Here is a 20,155-nt window from a genome sequence, read left to right on the forward strand (position 1 = left end):
GACCAGAAGCTTTAACCCTAACGTTACAGAAAACGCAGGGAAGGGGATCCAGAGAAACCTGCATCCCTGCACTGCCTCAGCGCTCTGCTGGGTTGAGCCCCTTTGCTTTGTGCCTCAGCCCTTCAGGTGCAGGGAAAGGTGTGGGAGAGAAATGCTTGCTGCTAATCCCAGTCAAGGAGCAGCCAAGGAAGCGATCACAGAGCTGTCGAGCTTTTCTGCTCCTCTGTTCTTATCAGCTTTCTTTCTCTTTCATTCTTTAGAGCTACACGTGGGTTCTTGACCCTTTTTCTGTCTTCTGCTATCAGGCAAGCAGGTTCTCTGCTCCCTTATCTCATTTAAAGCCTTCTCCAGCTGCCTCCTGTAGATTCCCGTTGTTGGCAGGAGGCCTGTACACGCTGCAGGTTGTGGTTTACATGTCCTGACTGCCAGCTCAACATTCCTTTACCTTTCTAGCTCAGAAAAGTCTGTGCTAGAACAACCGTGACTCAGGAAAGGAGAGATGGGCTGATAAGCTCACCTATTCTCCATTCCTAACGCTCAAGCCTACCAAGCATAAAATGTATCTTCGAGCAGCATCAATGCTGCAGAAATTCCTCTGTGTTTCAGTGCACAGAACATTGCAGAGGGGATCTTTTGTTCATTTGTCTCTGAACTGACTGGAGTTTTTGTAAGCATGATAGCAAAATTGGATGTTAACCAGATAAAATACTCCCTTCCGCTACAGATTGTCCTAAGCCAAAGGCAAACAACAGGTACCTGATAACAAGAAAGGAAAGCATTTTCAAAGTGCTTCCAGCATCACAAGTTTGAAACGTAACTTTAAAAACCAGCAGTCCTCCTGCAGTACTTTGTTGGGATAGGTATCAGTAAATCCCCATAACATTTCCCTTACTGTAAAGAGAACAACATATTTGGTTAAGTTCAAGCAAGTTCAAGAGCACAATTCCAGAAGCTTTACTTTTTTGCTGGTTTGTTTTGTTTTGTTTGTTTTCAGGAAGTAAACCAGGTATGTGACAGTCGAATTTCAGTATTTTGGAGAAGCTTTTATTTTGAGGATATTTTGTTTTTGCTGTTCTATAATAGGAACTGGATGAACAAGTGTGAAGCCATACCTCTGGGTCAGCTAATACGTGAAATTTCTGATTCACACCCAGGAAATTGTCAGGAAGTCCTTCAGTTATGTCAGCTTGCCCCTACACACTTGGGCAGCAGGTTATGTGCGTGCTTATGTCAGCATTAGGCAGGGCATACTGCTCACCAGAGCAAGGTTCCACGGCAAAATATACATTACAATTACATTATACATATCTAAGGTCATATACAATCTAAGGTCACCTGTTTGCTTACAAAGAGCAGTTCTGTCAATTGACAGTGAAGTCTCCAAGTACCTTTGCTGTAGCAACCTCCAACCAACGGGCAGTACTGATGCAGTCAAAGCTGCTAGTTTACCTTTTATTAACAAGATTGTTAAACCTTGGTCTCTGCTCTTCCTGGTGACACCTGTGGAGGCCCTTTAGCGTGCCTTCCTGGTGTAGTCACTTAGGTTTCCACACTGTTGAGGAAGTGTTAAATCACTCCAGCAGTGAGCAGGGTATTTTGACCACTTCTTCCTATTGGTGTCTTGCTGCAAGGGAGAAGGCTGTGGTCAGGCAGCGAGCATCTCAACAAAGAGGCCAAGCAGGGAAGAGCTTTTCCAGCACGGTCACACAGAACTGAAAATCCCGACTGGAGTCACGTTTTATTTTTACCTTCCCCACACAAAGTGTCCAATGGTGTGAAGAAAGAAAAAAAAAGACTACCAAGCCACTGGAACAAATACTCTGTTTTATTACCTTTCCTGCTATCTGTTCTAAACATGCACTTCACTGAAGGTAGCTCTAGAAGTTGCTCCTAGCTCTCTGGGGGCAGGTGAGCCACTGGCAGTGTTTTACTTGCATCAGCTTACCAACAGAAATACAAAGTTAAGCACAGCCTTTCCTTGTCCACGGGAGAAGTGTCAGGTATGGAAATGAAATCAAGCCCTCTAATGTATCCCCTAGGGCATGGTGTGGCAGTTTGAAAGGGCAAGGGAAGGGTGAAATGTTTCTACAGCTTCAGTTACTCCTTGAACAGGTATGAAATTTTCAGAATCTCACCCTTTTTGATAGTATTAGAATAATACAAAAACCAAGAACCAGAATCTTCAGAAATAGAAAAAGTCAAGATTGATGCATTTACTGATGCATTGAAAAGCTCGTAAATTCTCATTTAAGTTCCAAATAACTTCTTGTAGTGAAGCTGAATGCAGTCCAGGCTGTATGCTGATGTGTCATTTTCTCAGATGTGAACTCCTGAGTACAACGTTTGCTCGTCCTGCATTACACTAATAGGACATACCTTAGTGCTGTGTCCATAAGGTCTTTTAAGGAAAGATGCTGGAGCCATTAGTGTGATATGATGAGGGGGCATTCTGTGGCTGACCTGTAAAGGGTGCAGGAGTTGAGCCCCTAGTAGATGAAGAACTTAAGAACTGAGCTTCTTCTGACAGCCCAGTGATGGGAAGAGATGGAGCTAGAGCCATGCAGATGTTTCTGGGCTGAGGATCGCTTCTCAGTGAGCAGAACTAGCAGCAGAGCTGGAGAGGTGAGGAGGAAGGTTGGGTTCTCGTAGCCATGTCTGACCAGGTACAAGTCACTTTGCTGCTCATCAGCCTGGGATTTTGAGCACTTGCAGCAGCAAATTCCAGGGCAGGCACCACCAGCGACAAATGCCACAGATATCCATATACCGACCATTCCTGTAGCGTCGGCCATTTACACCCATGGAAACATTGTTTCAATTGTCAGCATTCGTACCAGTCAATATTCAATCGTCACAGCTACTGTTCACTTGAACGTGGTTGACTGAGTTAAAATATAGACCTGTCACTGCACGATTTTTATATATAAACAAGCTGCTGCTGGGTTGCCAATGGAATTTTTGTGTCTCTTTGTGGATACTGTTACAACACAGAAATGGAGCCAAATGCACTGCTTAGATACACCCGTATTCATTAACCACCAAAACACGTTAGCAGCACATGTGCTCCGCTACTGTAAAAACAGAAGAGTTACTAGCTTGCTTTGTTAGCAGCTTTGGAAACTTCCAAGAGCAGAACTGAGTCACACAGGAGATCCCCTCCACTGTCCAGTGTTCTTGAATGTCCACAGAAGCTGGTTCCTGTAGCATGTTGGAGTCCTGCCATGGATTGTAGAAGAGGCCACCAGTGATGCAGATTTTTAGAAACACTTGCACAAAATTATCTTCCTTCTGACAATTTATGGTTTAATATTAGACAGCAGCTTCCACATTTGTGCTTTATCAATGATTTCATAGTTTCAGTTGAGTTTTAATCTGCCAAAGGTATCAGCACTTTTGCCAGTTAGTTACCTTCCACGCAGCGCTTTCTAATAGGCTTTTTGGCAGCCATGGTTGAAGAGGTCTGTTCTCAGAGATGTTTAATGAAGACTTTATTTAGAACTGGAGACTTTTCCAAATGCTGCTCAGTGAATCGAGAGATGCATTTTATCCTGCTGCATTTCAGCTCTGCAAGTGTAAAGCGTACTGATTTGCATTGGACCCAATCCTGTAAATCCATGGGCACAGTCTACACCATACCAACGCCCTATGAAGACCAGGGGTGAGCGATGTGCTGCTGTGGAATGGGCTCTTTAAGTACTAATATAATACTTACAGCCCAAAGCTGTGTTTGGCTTAAGGCAGACTCTAATTTATTCACCCATGCTACCTCAGCAAAACTAACTCCTAACCTTACTATTTGTTGTTACAGGGGAAAATGACCCCAGGTAGGCTTTGAACACGCACTTAGCACTTTGCTGAGTTCATCATAACGGGATGCATGTCACTAAGACAACTGGATGCAATGATTTCCTCCCATCTTCCCTAGTGAAATAGCATAATGACAGCTGATAACTCAGGCATTCACACGCTAAGAAATGCCTAAACTTGTCCATTGCATTAGCCCTTGGAATGAAAGTTGCTAAGTGCATTCCTCTCTGCATATACAGTCTTTAACAACTTGGCCATCTATTACATCTTCCCACATGGGTTATAGTACCTCACATAATGAGGATAAACTCTTGCAAATGAAACGCCGGGCTCTATCAAGGTCTGTGGTTTGTGTGTATTCCAGGGAGCATTTGTTTCCTGATTCAAAATCTCTCACCTTCAGTTGCTCATAGATGTTCTGTGCTGCGGTGTCCACCGAACTGCTGTAGCAGTAGATAAATTTATTGTTGTATAAAGTTTGGATGTGCTTATATAACGTAATATGTGACCTGCTTTGAATTTTGACAGGATAAAAAGCACGATTAGATGCTGACTGTAAACTACAAGGGTAAAAGCATCAATATGTTCCTATTCTAATTCCTTACATTGTCTCTGGGGTGACATTTCATCTGAGATTGACATTTTCCCTGCTTGTTTTTAGCCAGATTTGGGCAAACTTTAAACAAAAACTTGCAGCTTAATTTGCATGTGAGGCCGGCAATGAGGGTTTGCCATTATCAACAGCAGCAAACAATTTTGTTACCTTTTCTAAGTATCCCTGCAGCCAAAAGAGCTTGAGCTTTGAATTTAGAAGTTACCATGGAAATAGCTTTTAGAGAAAAGTCTGTCTTTTCCCATGTGATGGTTGTTTCTCTTTTTTAGGGAAATGTACATTTCTCTTGTGAATTTTATGTGGGCAGCTGGCTGATGAAAAACTCCTGTTATTCTAAGCAGAAAGTATTGCTGGAAACTTCCTAATTTGCAGCTTCTTTGCCTTTCCATTCTTCAGCATGTTTTGTAATCTGTTTTGTTGTTAAAGGTTGAACTCAATGAGTTTTCAGCTCTACTCTCGCCATTTCTTAATGCCGAGTGAACACTCAGAACAAGAAGCAAGGCAAAAAGCAATCCCTGCCAGCTCACAGGAGCCTGCAGTGTGATGGTTTGATGCTACGAGGCGCTGATCAGTGCTGTCCTGATGCTCTGAAGGACACTTCCCCCTGACACCGACAGCTGGCACCAGTCCCTCAATACAGTATGGTGAAATACAGGAGACACACTAAGAACATCCTCTATTGGCAGCTGCCCCACAGCAGCAAGCCAGCATGCCCGTAAAAGCCCTCCACGCAGATGAACATCTCACTGCTCCCTGCCCTGGGTCCTTGGGAAGTGTCTTTGATGCTCTGCAGTAATGTACTGCTAGCATTTAACTAGTGTGGCACTTAAGTCAATGCTGCCTATGAGAAATTATGCAAATATGCTATGGTTGATAGCTGGGAATACAGTGTGATGTGTTTCTTTGTCTCCACATACTTTGTTGTTGCCACATTGGTGTGCACCACCAGTGCCACCGGCTTCCAGCTCTTTGCTGCAGGGTAGGACCTGCTCTGCAGCCTGTTATTCCCTGGGATGTCTTGATCCACAGGGAGGGGAGTATGGAGAGGATGTAAGGTGCTGGCCAGAGAGCCTTGGAGAATGAAGGTTGATGCTTAACCATATGACAACCTCCTTCTGCCTGCTGTCGCCATCGCTCTAATGCATGCAGAAAGATGAATACTAGAGAGGAGGAGCTAGTTCAGCAGGAACATCTGCTTGAGGGAGGTTTGAAGGTGATGAAACAAGAACCAGGCCTGTCTCAGAAAGGAGTGAGCAAAGGATGAGAGCAGGCAGGGAACCAGACCTGAGAGAATGAAACTGAGCCTCTGAGGACTGAAAGGCAAACTGTCTGCTAGTGCCCTGGTGAGCAGTTCTGCTTTCACCAAGCTGCTGAGCCCCAATTCTCTTTTCACATCAGTGAAACTCTGTGGAGCTGCTCCTGACACGTACAGCAGTTTCCTATTTCTGGCATCATGTAAAACAGACAGGAACCTCCCTACAGCAGCTGCTTGCTACCTGGACATTTGTCCTTCAGCAGATTAGTAATGATGGTGGTATTGCTTTATTATGTTGTAATTAAAGGAAGTGAAGAATGCAGGAAAATAAAAAAATGAATTCAGGATAGAGCCAAGAGGCCCACATGCCGAGGTGATAGGTAAACACACCTCTCTGCACGTCACTGAAGGGTCACTGGTGGAGGGATGTCATCCCAGAATAGGGGCATGCTGTGGGTACATCCTTAGCAAAATGGACTTTGCCTTTCTAATGATAAAGCAGCAGAAGAAGCTGATGCAATGATGAAGAGAAAGCCACAGCATCAGCTGCTTTCTGAAGATACAGTTTTTCATCAAGAAAATAGCTCTCTGTAATCTACGGACTTGTGTGACTTTGTCTTTTCTGTGTGTTCCTTGGACAGTTTTTAGATGAAAGCAGACTAATGAATTGACAGTGTTAGGATCTGCAAAAATGTATCTTGCCTCTGCCAAAGGAAAGGATCAGACCTGTAAATTGATTTAATAGTTTAAAAAGGGGCACATAATCATTGCATGTTTTATATAGCAACAATTACTGCTTAATAGAAGCCTGCTGGTAGGCTTTAGTGCTGTGTATCCTGTGTGAGCAGCATCCTGCTAAAGGGAGTGCAGGGAAGAGAATCAGAGCAGGCATTGGGAGCCAAAGGTGCAGGTAGGTAGCCAAAGGTAGGAATAATTTGTTCTCCTTAAGGCTGCAGGGCTCTCCCATCCACTTATTTGTTTTTCACAGTCAGTTTAGGGTGGCTTGTTTTTTCCCTTTAAAGGGAGCTGCAAATTTAATTGAGCTTCAATTACAGGAATGTACACAGAGCTACCGTGAGATAAATAAAGAAGAAGACAACAGACACATCTTAACGTCTTGTTTTCAGAGGTGCCTGAAAGAGATCCTGTCTTTGATCTGTATGCACAGTAAGAACAGTTGTTTTGTGTAGCTGACACAGTCCCAAGTGGGCTGCTCAGTGATCCACATGTGATGGCTTGCTTGGCCACAGCAAGCTGATTGAAGCCTATTTTTAACGTTCTCATTTTCATCTCTTTAGAAACAAAGCCAGGAAACATTAAAAACAACCCATGCTGTTCTTCCTCCTCAGCAAAGAAAGAAGGCCAGAGGTGGCTTATATCAGGAGATAGAACGCCATTAGTCTTTTGAGGGGCATTTGTTTTTGCCAGTGCCATCCATTTTGAGCAGACTTCAGCACCTATCCAGGTCCTACATTTTCCTTGTGTTAGGCCTTGAGAACCCTTCTGCTCCTGGTGATTTTCCTTCTTTCCCTCTTCTGATGACACATCTGTTTTCTGCTTCCAGAAGAGTAAGCCTAAATTCTGCACTTTTCTACAACAAAAGAAATCTTCTGAGGGAGAAATTGGTGTTCACGTATGTATTCCCTGCTGGGCTGTGTCCTCTTGTCTGAGTCCCACCCCCCAAAAAAGGCCAGGCGGTCCAATGGCCCTCACAGCCTTGAAACACAAGGCACCTATTAGAGGCAGTTACGAGAAGAGAGCATGGCAGAACTAATGGTCGTGGTGATTTGTGGAGGTGTGCTTTTTGATCTGCTGTTCAGCCTGAGTGCTCCTGATTGTTCCTGTACAATAGAGCTGATTTTCAAGTAGGGACCAGTCCTCATGATTCACTGGAAGCCAGCAGGAGCTGCAGGAGCTCCATCTGTGTAAAGATCAGGCCTAGGCGGCGCTGAGCCTGGGGAGTAAACACAGGAAGGCTTTAGCCAAACTTTCACTGCCAACTCAAATCACAATGTGTCTGGAGTTCAAACAGGTCTGGATTTTTTTTGCAGTTTGTGGTAAGTTTTTCTTTCTGCTTCAGATCCAGCTGCTTCAGGTTCACAAAGGGATTAGAAGCCTGAAATGCTGGGAATCTCACAGGAAGATTTGCTTTTAAAATCTCCTGCTCTGAATTGGATGAATATCTGACCTCTTGGGCTCTTGTTATTTTCTGTTGAACATTTCTGCAGCAGGATTTTTCCAGCTAACAGACTGATGGCAGAGGCTTGGCGCTTCTATCTGAACCGAAGGCACTGAGGAGTACCATGACAGCTTGAATCGTGCTTCGTGAGCTTAACTGAAGGTCTTCACGGGTGTTTGCTTCACCAGAGCATGGCAGGAATGCATCCTGACAGGGTGTCTGTGAGGCTGTGGTACAGCGTTGCATTTGTATTTCTGCGTGCATTACCTAACTGGAAGTCAAGGAACATGCTAGGTTATAGAACAATACAGAAATAGTTTCTGTCCTGATTTGTTAACAGGTTTTGTGTTCTGGGTTCTGTTTGAGGGAAGCATGGCGAGAGTGTGTGCCTACCAGCCACCAGTGGGTTCAGCTTCCTTTGGATATACGGCTGTGGATTTATTGCAGAGTGCCTTTGAAGTGAAGCCGGCTTTGAGTCGTTAGTTACAAGGGCCTCCTCTCAAACAGGAAAATAGAAAGAGCAAAAAAAAACCAAACCACAGGAGTTTCACTTGTTTTGACCACGTGGAAGCTTTCCATGGACTGACAAGGAACTGGAATAGGAATGAGCATTTTCATAGTGATAAAGCAATGGTAGAAGTGAAGACTGGTCATGAAGGTTTTGGAGACCTGTGGAGGGAAAAGCTGTGAAGATATAGAAGATAAAAGAAACTTATAGGAAAGTCAGTAAGGAGTCAGCAGAGAATACTTGAGGAGAAGAGAGAGCAGATGGAACAGGGTTATGTTTATCAAGGTAGTAGTCATAACAATGTGCTGTAAGTCCAGCAGTGCTTCTCCTAAGACTACTTTAAGCACTGAAAACAAAGACAAGCAAATTATTAGGTAATTTCATGCAGGAACTCAACCTTCATAGTTACACCGAGAAAAGAAGATGGGAAAAGGCAGATGCCTTTTTTTCCATAGGAGAAAGGTGACAAAGAGAAGGGAGGCTTGGAATCCAATAACTGTAGATTCAAGATTTCATTCCGTCCCACAGAAAGGCAGGCACAGCAAATATGCAAATAGCAAAGAGATCACCCTATGAGAAATGTCACATCACCTAGGAGTTCTCAGAAGAGAATTAAGGTTCTTGTTGACTGACCTTAGCCAGGTCAGCCCCAGTGCTGCACTTGGACTGTTAGATACTCTTACTGGGGATTAAACTAAGCAGTGATTTAGATGTTCATGGCAGGACTCATTCTTTCTGTCTCTTCATAGTGCTTTCTGATTGCTGCTTGTTTCTTTCTTGAAATTACTTTGATGTCTCTTGTGATCATCTCTCCTGACACTGTCTTGCATTCTGCAGACACAAGTTGTGATCTGCTTGGCAGTTCTGCAATTGCTCTGACACTTGAGAGAAACCTTATATGCCAACAGTCACTTATCTCTGCTTTGAATTTGCAGGCAGACCATGTGCTACTCATACAACCACTGCGGAATTGCCTTAATCTTCACCAGCCTGTGGTCTGGGGACCACCTGTCACAATCTCTCTTTTTAATCCTCTTTTTTTGTGATTGAGCTGGCACGATTCATCGCATCATAGCACTGGGGGAACCTGCAATAACTGGTGTGGATGTCTCAGATAAACTGAGCCCACAGAAGACACCAGAGATGATGGCCACGAGCATGGGCTGCAGAACTCCTAACCCTGGATTATTTGTTGAGACTTATCCCAGAATGGTGCGTGTGTAAACACTGTGAAGCTGAATGGTGTTTGTTGTTTCAGATTACAGCTCTGCCGCAAGGACTGTAATGAAGCAAACTCAGTAAGATACAAAACCAAGTGGTACAAGAGGGGTCAATTTTTTTCTAACGCCATTATCTTTATTTGTTTTAATGGCAGGGGATTAATTTGGCCCTTGAAGTCTAAAATGTCTTGACACTCCCTGAGGGAACACAAACATGAGGGCTCTGCACAGTGAAGGGAAGAACAGTTGGATTGAGGAGAGAAAGCAGCTGGGAAAGCACTGAGCCACAAGCAGTGCTGTGTACAGTATAACCATCACTTGGAATTTAGGTAAGAGGGAATGTTCATTGAAGAGAAACAGTACACCAAACTGCTACCAACACAGAACCCAAACCATTCTAGACGTTTAGGAAAGTTCAGCTCACTTAGTATTTCTGCTCTTTTACCTTACTGTTCCACAACAACTAAAACAAGAGCCTCTCTGAAAGATTTCTCAGTACAAACTAAGGCTAATTGGCTGCTTTGAGCTGTTCCCATGCCCAGCAGACTGCAGAAAGTGCAGCAGAAACAGGGTACCCTCCCACCCGCTCATTACCAAGAGGTTTAGATCATTTAAAGGGGTGCTGGTATTTCTGGGTACTCAATCAAAGCCAAACCTCAAGGTAAACCTCTAAACCTCTTTCAGTCTGAACATTACTTCTTGTAAGCGATGTTTTAATTTTCATCGTTCCAAGGAAAGTCTTTCATTCCTCTCAGCTGGCATCTGAGATAAGGGACTAAATCCCCCAGACATAAAACGTTGAACAGTTCTGAACATTACTTTAGTCTCTTGCTCAAAGTCTTTTTCTTCTCCCCGACTGATTTCAGATACAATGCAAAATAATCAGCAAGGAGAAAAAGGGAACAATTTAAAGTGTGGCTTTGAAGTTCAGCTCATGTTCTGGGCGGCTGCCCTTCTCTTTTCCAGGCACCAAAGACATGTCTGTCCTGGGGGGCTGACTCAGGCTGGATCTGCAGCAGCTCATATATTGCATTAGGGAGTACTCTTGGGATGCGCTAGGAAATGATCGTGGATTACAAAACTGCACCTTTCCAAGGTACCTCATTGCTGATCCTTTTGCCCCAACTAATACCAAGATGAGTTTGTTCATTTTGCTGCGTAGCAGTTGCAAGTCCATATAGCACTTCAGTTACAGCAAGTGTGGACACATCAGCAAAGATTTGTTACACAGGGCCAACCTTGCTCTTTTTAGCCACTGCCACGCACAGCACAATGCTTCTGGGTGCAGAGCTTGCTGAAGCTGAGCTGTTCTGCTCCTGAGCTCATTTTGCTTGAGCTACCAACATGCTTGGCTGAATATCCTCCACTGCCTTCTGCCGTTAACTTCCAGCAGAATTTCAACCTAGACAGCTACAAGCAGAGGCTTCTTGTGGTTCCTATGGGCAGACAGCAACGACACGGCAGAAGCCTGAAAAAAATGCCTTGTTTCTCTTAGAGAATATAATCCTGATTGTGTGTCTTAAGCAATAAAATCTTCTCTGCGTTCTCTTCCACCAGAGGGTGCCAGCGATTGACAAACCACCGGCATCGGCAGCTTGCGAGATTGCAGAGATCGGCGCTCCCAGCGTGTCTGAGTGGAAGAGTGGGATACACACAGCTGGTAAGTTTGCTTTTATTTTCAGCTTTCTCACTGGAAGGAGAAATATTGCGTGTTGGCGGAGTTCAGTACTGCTGGCCACGAAGCTGCAGTGCAGACACGGAGGTACTCAAGAGAAACAAGCAGGTCCTGCCCCATTTCAATCCCAGCAATCAGCTGCACCCATGCTGTGCAGTCACCGCAGCTTTTTCAGAGCTCACAGCTCCTTGTAGCTGTTGGTTGAGCTAAAATATCTCATCATATTCCTCACCAGCCTTAACATTAAACTCCCCTAAGGCCCTTTCGAGATCTGCTGTTCAAACCAAGGGACAATGCAAGGGGTCAGTTCCTCACCTGAAATAAAAATTTTCAACTTGATTAGTCAGCAGCTGAAAGTTTGGTCTAGAATGATGGTCTGTCAGAGGAAAAAAATAGCCCTTTTCTTCCCATTTGCCATGTGTATTTACCTCTCCCATTAGCAGCAAAGGCAAATATTACTACTTTTTTTCCTGTTCTAGAAGGAACAAAGCTAGGCAAAGCTAAGCTGCAGCTTGTTTTGTCTTGCATGATGCCTATATGTGTATCACATGAATTTCAATTGCAAAACCAGCAGGACAATCCCCTAGAATTCAGATCAGGCCATCAATCATGTCCTTAGAGTCACACTAAGTGTAACAAGGTTCCACACGTAACTAACAGGAGACTATTTGTCTGTTTATCTTCATTCCCCTTAGCTGGGCTGAGTGTGCAGAATGAGCCGTGCAGTGTGGGGTGAGTTCATCCCTTGCTGCCTAAGCAAGGGTTGTGTGCTCTTACTGACCTTTAGTGAATGTAATACTCTACGAGGTTTTATTCGCTTATTTTACAATAGCCCTTTTCAGAACGTAATTCCACTTTTGTATGGTAACGAAGCTATGAGATCTGCTGTAATATTAGTCAGAAATAACCAGTCTGGTGGGACATGGAATTGAAAGGCATGGCAGGGACAAGTGGGACTGCAGGACTAAAGAACCAATCTTCTGCTGCTCAGGTGAGGCATGTCATGCATGAATTAATATTTTAGACTTAGCTGGGTGACATTTTCCCAAATGCAGAAGTGTCACCACACTGAAAGGCTGTTGTGACTGGCACTCTCCCCAGGAGAGCAGGTTGCCAGTCAGTTAGGTCAGGACTGCACTGCGGGTTTGAGCTTTGAGAGTGAAATAAGGGCTGGTGCAATTCAGGGTTCAGTTTGCAGAATGGTGTGAAGGCGGTCTGTCTTCTGCTTCTGACACAGAGCATGTCCTGAATGCATTACTAAAAAATGTTGATGTCATTTCTTACACAAATAGCTGGTGTATAAATCTTCAATTCTATCAATTTTTCTTTCAATTTAGGTGGTTAAACTGAACTCAAGGCTTTTAGTTTCACTAATTGAAACATGTAATTGATAATTTGTCTCACAATGGAAACTCAGAGTGGACCTTAGTGATTTCCTTTACTCTCTTTATGCTGTCCCTGCAGTCAGAGGAGACTGAAGCAGAAAAGCATCCACCCATTTCAGAGCTGACATAGTGGTCCTGTTGGGGAAGGGAGGGGTGGGGGGTAGGGAAGGCACTCCTGCAGGTGACTGAAATACCTTCAGCAGTGATTGGCAGCCTGAGCAAACTCCAGCAGTTGCTGGGGATGTGGCTAGCACAGGATCAGGATCCTCTGAGCACTGCTAGTAATCCTAAGTATGATAGATGAAGTATGACATGCACAGTGACTGAGAAAAATTGCTGGTTGTCAGAATATCAGCAACCAATACAACAGCTATGTTTATTGACTTCCAAATGGCAATATAATCTTAGTTATTGGTAAACTTTGCATTGTCCAACCTGATGTTCTCTGTGAAAACATAGCTAATGGCTTTAAAGAAAGGTTGACAGCTCAGTGCACTGATTGTGCATATTTAATTCTCAGTGCAGCACATTGATGGATTGCTGTACCATTTTTGTTAAGAACTGATGTTCTTCCTCTTGGTCTTAAAATAACTCTGGTTTGAGGTCTTCTAGGCAAAAGCAATCAACAGATAAAATCCACAAGCATGCTTATTAGAAAATAATGACATAATTGGAAAGTACAAGGAGGGTAATAAATTACTCACGTTAAAGGAAATAGTTGAACCACCAAAGGGAATGTGCTCCATTTGTGACCACAAAGAAGAAACACAAAATTAGGTGTTCGTTCAGTTTACATGGATGAGCGAATGTGAGTGGCTGATGTTTGGAGAAAGAAGTCTGCCTGCATATTGCTAAGCAATGTACCTTAACAGTGGCACAACTGGAGATACAGACATGACTAACAATTTAATGGGATAAATTCAGGTAACTGGTTACTTTGGTACTAAATTCTTTTATTTCCTTAAGAGAACTTAAATAACTCAGAAAACTGACTGGAAAAAAAAAAGCTCAATGCAGCTCACTGCATAAACAGTTTTTAGAATAAACAAAATCTTAAGAAGGGAGAAAGAACTTCAGAATTCCCAGATATATAATTCCATCAGGAGAAATGGAACACAGTTGTAAGTGCTGTATACACAGTTTCATCTGGGGACTCTCAATGAAAACAGTGACATCTGAAAAATATCAATAATTAATTTTTTTGTGATTATAGGAGGGCAGCATTTGTGTAGGCAAAAGAACAACTTCAGCGTTCCTTTTGGAAAAGAATGGCATGGAATAAGGTCTTGACTATTCAGATGTCTGCAGTTTAATGATAATTCAAGATAAATGTATATATTTGTACTGTAGACACTTGTATAAATGTATTTTTATATATATCTGTGGACTTAGTTTTTGCTGTGCTGTGATGCTTCCAACAGATTGCACGAGCACTGCTGGACAAATGGTGCGAAGGAAGATTGCTTAGAATCTCTTCTGCAATCTTGTACACAAATAGCCAGGCAGAAAAAAACTTGCTCATTAAAATAGTTTGTTTAATGTTAAAAAATACAGAAGGTTATGTAGCAAATTCTAAATGTTAACCAAAATGTTTCTCATTGGAGTGAATTTATTGCTGCAATGGGAAACTTTTTCTCCTCAAGATTTCATAGGAACAACTAGAGCCAAAAATAGCTCTCAAATTCACAGAGAGGTTGATTCTGTCCTGCATCTGAAATAGACTGAGCTTTGAAATATTTAGCTGTGGGAAGATGTGGCATTGGTAGCTAACATACAAACTGATTGATTGTCTGTCTTGTACGTGTATGATCTTGTGAAAGGCAGGGATTGATGAACAAAGAAAAAAGCAGCAGCAACGTCACAGTCATATCACTCTGAGTATATTAGTATAAGGATTTAAAATTTATGGGTTTTTATCTACTTGGGACAGATTTAGTTTTGTTTCTGAAATGGCCATGTTCCTTCTCCATGATGCTCCTGAGCTTCATTCACTAAAGACGTGTGGCACAGTTCACGGTGTATCCTACTGTGTGCTAACAAGAAGTTACCAACAGATGGACTCAGTGGAAGCCCTTCGCTGTGGAAATGTTAAGTGAATTGCTGTCCTCTTCACAGGATCAAGCAAAGATTCAGCAAGAGAGTAAAAGGAAAGAGATGAACTAGCCATACTTTGTTTATACACATTGCTACGTGACAGCATCCACCACCTTCTAGAAGGCACATGGTGTCATTACCACAACAAAATAGCAGTTGCACAAATTATATAAAAAGGAAGAATTCCACCTGTAAGTATCAGTGCTAAATGTTGTGGTATGTATCTAGTTAAAGTAAGAAAGTAAGTACTTTTCTAACTTATTCTCCACATTCTGTTTGCCCAGGCAGGAATCTAACATTCATCCCACTGCTAACCTACCTTCTCATGTTTTTACCATGGGAAGTTACCAGCACTCCTGCCTGCTCAGAAGATTAGCTCAGTAAGGAAATAGTAAATAGCAGAGTGCATATGCCAAAGTTCCCTCAGTGAAACCATCTGGGTATCGATCGTGTTTCCATTCTGAATTTTCATCAGGGCTGTTTATTATTAAAGAGAAACTGTGGGAAAAGTGAGAAAGGAGTATTGTTAATAAGTTTTCTGGGAGTGTATGTATAAGCCAGTTCTTATGAACTGGAATGGCATTATCCAAGGGCCACAAGGTTCTGCTTGTAAGCAATGCAGTAGGCTTTTCATGCTAATTTGCTCTTAAGTTGAGGATGATAGCACCAGACCAGCAGTGGATGAGTAAATGTGACAGATCCACAGATAAAGGTGCTGACCCATACTTGATAAACACTTTTTGTTCTACAGTTTCCAGTGACAATAAAGCCATCTGGCTGTTGTTTTATCGATGGGCACAAATGAGGCCTGTGCTTCTTTACGTGATAGACTTTAAAATACTTGTTGGTAGTTAAGAACACAAAATGTTTCCGGACAAATTGCCTTCTCTAAAGTTTACTTTTAGAGTGTCCTTGAAGTACTTTAGTAGACAGCCACATATTATTTTTCCAGTTGCATGGGAATTGCATCTCTAGAGATTGCTTTCCTCTTGAGCTGGCAGTGGTTGTCAGAAAGGGGTGAGATAATTTTTCTTTATTGTTTTCTATTGCTCCATAGCCCTTATATCCCAGTAGAAAGCACTACTATTGCTTTCCTTTTGTCCCACATCAGTTCATTTTAGAGAAACATTCGTGCTTCATTTGCCTACACAGCAGCTCTAATAGTCAGTGAGCACTAGGCAGGATTCCATCACTGGACGATATTATTCCACAGGCCAGTGAAGAGATGAAATGGGGTACACCTTTACTGCTGCTTCTCTTCCACTGCTTTTTTGGCTAAAGCAATCTTACAACACCTGAGTTAAAAAGATGACTTTGAGAGACTCAATTCACTGCAGCAGTTCTAAAATCATGAATGCTTTCTTTAATAACTAGGCAATGCTGGAGACAGTGCACCTGCCAAGAGAAGTGTGGTTGGCCTTAAGAGTGTGGGGTGCACAAGAGTAAAACTGGCCAATTTGTAATTTCTCTGCCATGGGCAGGGATGCCCTCGCTAGGTCAGGTTGCTCAAAGCCCCATCCAACCTGGCTTTGAACACTTCCAGGTTTGGGGCATCCACAACTTCCCTGGGCAGCGCATGCCAGCGCCTCACCACCCTCTGAGTAAATGATTTATTCTAAATACCGAATCTAAATCTGCTGTCTTGTAGTTTAAAGACATTATATTCAGCTTCCTGTAGTTAAACCACCAAGAGTTCACCAGACTATATTACACTTGGTAGGTGTAAGTACAAAGTCATCCTGCTGTCACTCAGTGTGCTTAAGCACTCCACACACCGTTGATGACAAATAACCTGCAATTGTTCATCTTTGTTCCCCAGGGTGCTTTCTCTGACCATGGGATGACTCAACTCAGCAATGTGGACTGGCTGAACACATGATTTCACAATCAAATAATCAGTCACTTTTTTAAAAAAAAGGGCAAATTTATGCAGCCGCTTGGAAGAAAAGAGCAAAGTGCTGCCTAAAATTCCTTTTATTTACAGTGGGAAATGAAGCATGAGTAAGACGATTAGAACTGTAATTAAAGAGATTCAAATCCACAGATAGGCACAAAATGAAGAAGGAGCTGTCAGGGAATCGGTGTAGAACAATTCTGAAGTGCTTTTTCCTCTGTAAGCCCAAGGAACAACCCTCCTAAATTTGTCTTCAACAAGAAGATATCTCCAAAAGCCCCTCTGTTTACACTTAAAAGCTGGGCCAGAGGAAAAGATCTGGCTAATGTTTCCACTTAGAAAGATATCCCATCCATAGCACATACAGAGATGCTGAAGTTTGAGCTTCATTATGAATAGGAGAAAACAATTTTCTAAGCATGACAGGGTGAAATCCCAGAGGAGATATTGTCAGCAGTCAAGTAAAGCTTGAGTTTGGCTCCAGTCCTGAATTATATCCATTTCTATCATTTGCCAAACACCACCTTCCTTCTCCAGATGCTGCCAACATCCTAATATCATACTGCATTTAAGTACCATTCCTACTCTCCTTCCATGTATTATGCAGTTCTTGGCATGTTTTCAGCAGCTTTTCTAAAGCCACTTCCAAACTCACTTTGATAGGTTTCAATAGCTTGCTGAGAGGCAGATAATCCACCCTTTGTCACCATGGATTGAGTCCTGTCTCGAAAAAAGAACAACTCCATTTCATCTGAGAAAGACAGGAATAAATTTGCCACTGCTAACAAGCTTGACTGGGTCACAGCTTTGTGTACTGGAACAGAGGGTTTAAGACCCTGAAACAGGTTAGTACTGTGAGGAGTATTCTACTGAGCTTCTCTGCTATGCATACTTTAATACACAGGATCATTTATTTTCTTAGACCATGTCAATTACCAGAGGAAAAGTACCTTCCAGAGGAACCAGAGGAAACCTATAAAGTACCTGCTCTGCTTTGGTTTTAATTCAACATCCTTTATTTCTACTATGTAAGAGGACTCTGTGCTTTTTTTCCCCCGTACGTTTCCTGATGTAGCAAAACAGACAGCCACATTCAGTCTTTAGCTAGCTTAACGAAATGCCAGGGGGAACACAACCATCCCCAGCCCTCAGCCATAGATGTATTCGTGCAGATCTTTATTACAAATAGGAGCCCGATGTGCACTGGAAGCTCTGCTACAAAATTTCCAAGAAAAAACTGTCTTCTCTCTTTTCTACTTGACAGCAGGGAAAACAGCTCTGTGTTCTTAGCGAAGCCCAGGATCTGTGGGCCTGAGGGGCTTCATTCTTTACAGACAGTGATGGACGTATTGCAAAACAGTATCTACAGATTTATTTGGAACTGCAAGAACACATCTGCTTTGGCTTTGCTCGGAGTTCTCTCGTGGTCCCATTCCATGAATGTTCATTCAAGTGAGTTCTTTGCAAAAGCTAGATTTATATTTGCTTTGTCAAGTTTGTGAAGGAAGTAAACTTCATATGAACATGTTTTGTTTTCTCAAGAAGGATAGTTCTGCTCAGGAATCAGAAACAATGCCATTTAGTGATGAGACCATTCAAAAATAAGAAGGGCAGCTCAAATTGCAAGGCAATGAGCGGGAAGAATCGCATAAAATAATTTTGTAGAGACAGTGCACATGAGAAAAATCACAGTCTGCTCCTGGCTGCTCAATGGAAAAGAGAAAAAACTTTGCTGTATGATCTATTCGGTACAAAATTATTCAGTTCATCTCCAAGACCAACAAACCAGATTAGAAATACATGTTCTTCAGTTAGCTTCCTTAACCCTGCTGGAAGTGGGCATAAGTGTTGGGCAATTTCATCAAGAGCTGTTATGATGACGTGTTTTTTCTTTCCATTAAAAACACCTGGCCACAGCTGTTGTAAGGGAAAAAAGCCCATCCACTCAACATTTCCTTACCTCACATCTCAGTGGTGAGTTTCCACCCCTCAAGTTATGCTTTAATTAACTTAAAAAAAAAAAAAGCAAACCCTTCTGATTTGAAGCAGGGTGGAGGTGCTTTCCTATACCCCCATCACAGCATGGGTAGCAGATTATTAGTCTAAAGCAAAACAACACAACAGAGGATACCTAAGCTGCCACATTTGATTGTGCTGAATTTGACAGAGCGATGGTCCCTGCATGCAGACTGTTGGTGCCTGTTTGCAGTTGCAACTTACTCTGAGGTGTAAAACCCTTTGAAAGGGCTGTCAGGGGCTAGGCTGGATTTTATAATTAATTTAATGATATAAAATCAGAGGCAGCAGCACACGTTGTTCTTAATCTTGTGACTCCTTTGGCAGTAACAAAAGATGAGCTAATTGTGTTTTTGCAAGTGTATCTCTTGATATCCTATGGCATCAAAGACATAACTGCACTACAGCACCTGCACCCATGTATTAGGGACTGCTGCATTTAACCCACTCAGATGGCACTGTGGAGATCATCACTGTCAGGGAATGTCAGCAGAAAAAGCTGTAAGAAATGGCACAGGTCTTTTCCATGGGGTATTTTCCAGCTAGTCAGAGGAAACCCGTTAATTGCACACTCTTGTGTCTCCTAGTACAGGCTGTAATCATAATAATGCTGCAGCTTATCACATAAAGACCCTGAAACTACCTCAGGGCATCAAAACTCAAAAAAATTCCGTTGAAGAGCCCATTAGAATAAAGGTGGTTCCAAAGGTTTCAGTGAGGTTTGTAGGAATCTGTACCAAGTTCTGCTTTCTTACTCCTAAGCAGCTTATATTCCCAGAAATAAGAAGCTACTTGCAAGTTCTTTTTCCCCAGGAAGATACTTCAGAAACAATTTGTGACAATCAAAACTCTATAATACGGGAAAAATCTGTGTTTCCTGAAGTTATTTCTTGTGACAGTTATTTTCCGAGTATCATTAAAGAGAGAAAAAAGAACACTGAAGGCCAGATTCATGTCTGGTGCCACTTAACTGACCGTTAACATCAGCACCCCATGGACTTGTCCCCAGCATGTACATTATGCTCTCTCTTTTCAAAGCGACAAAATCCAACATCTCGGTAGGACTGTGCGCATAATGTCTGGAACAGGTTATTTAATCGTATCTGAACCTGTCATCTCATTTTATTTTTGGCACTATTCTCCCCTTAACACTTGTAAATGAGGCTGCCTTAGTCAACAGTCGTATTCCAAGATCTCAGCAGTGAGTGTCTCAACTGATGGGTCACCAACCTTGGGACCTCAGTTCTGCTCTGCACTTTTTTCATAGCTCCATCTATTACTTAAGAAAATCTCCCTGGTAGAAGTCAGCACCTTTTATTCTTGCTCAGATTGACCTCTGTGGAATAATAATATTTGGGAATAGGTTGTGAGTTTGTGATAGTAGCTGGCTAAGAAGTGCCTCTGTGACTCCCATGTTTTATTCCTCAGCTGAATGTGCTTATTTCTTCCCTCTTTTATTGCTTTTTGCCTTCTGTGTGTGTTCTTGGTTTTTAAAAGAGGAAGGAGATG

This window comes from Lagopus leucura, unplaced genomic scaffold (assembly GCF_019238085.1).
Source record: "Lagopus leucura isolate 7727_CA_CO unplaced genomic scaffold, USGS_WTPT01 Super-Scaffold_100016, whole genome shotgun sequence".
Classification (NCBI taxonomy): Eukaryota; Metazoa; Chordata; class Aves; order Galliformes; family Phasianidae; genus Lagopus; species Lagopus leucura.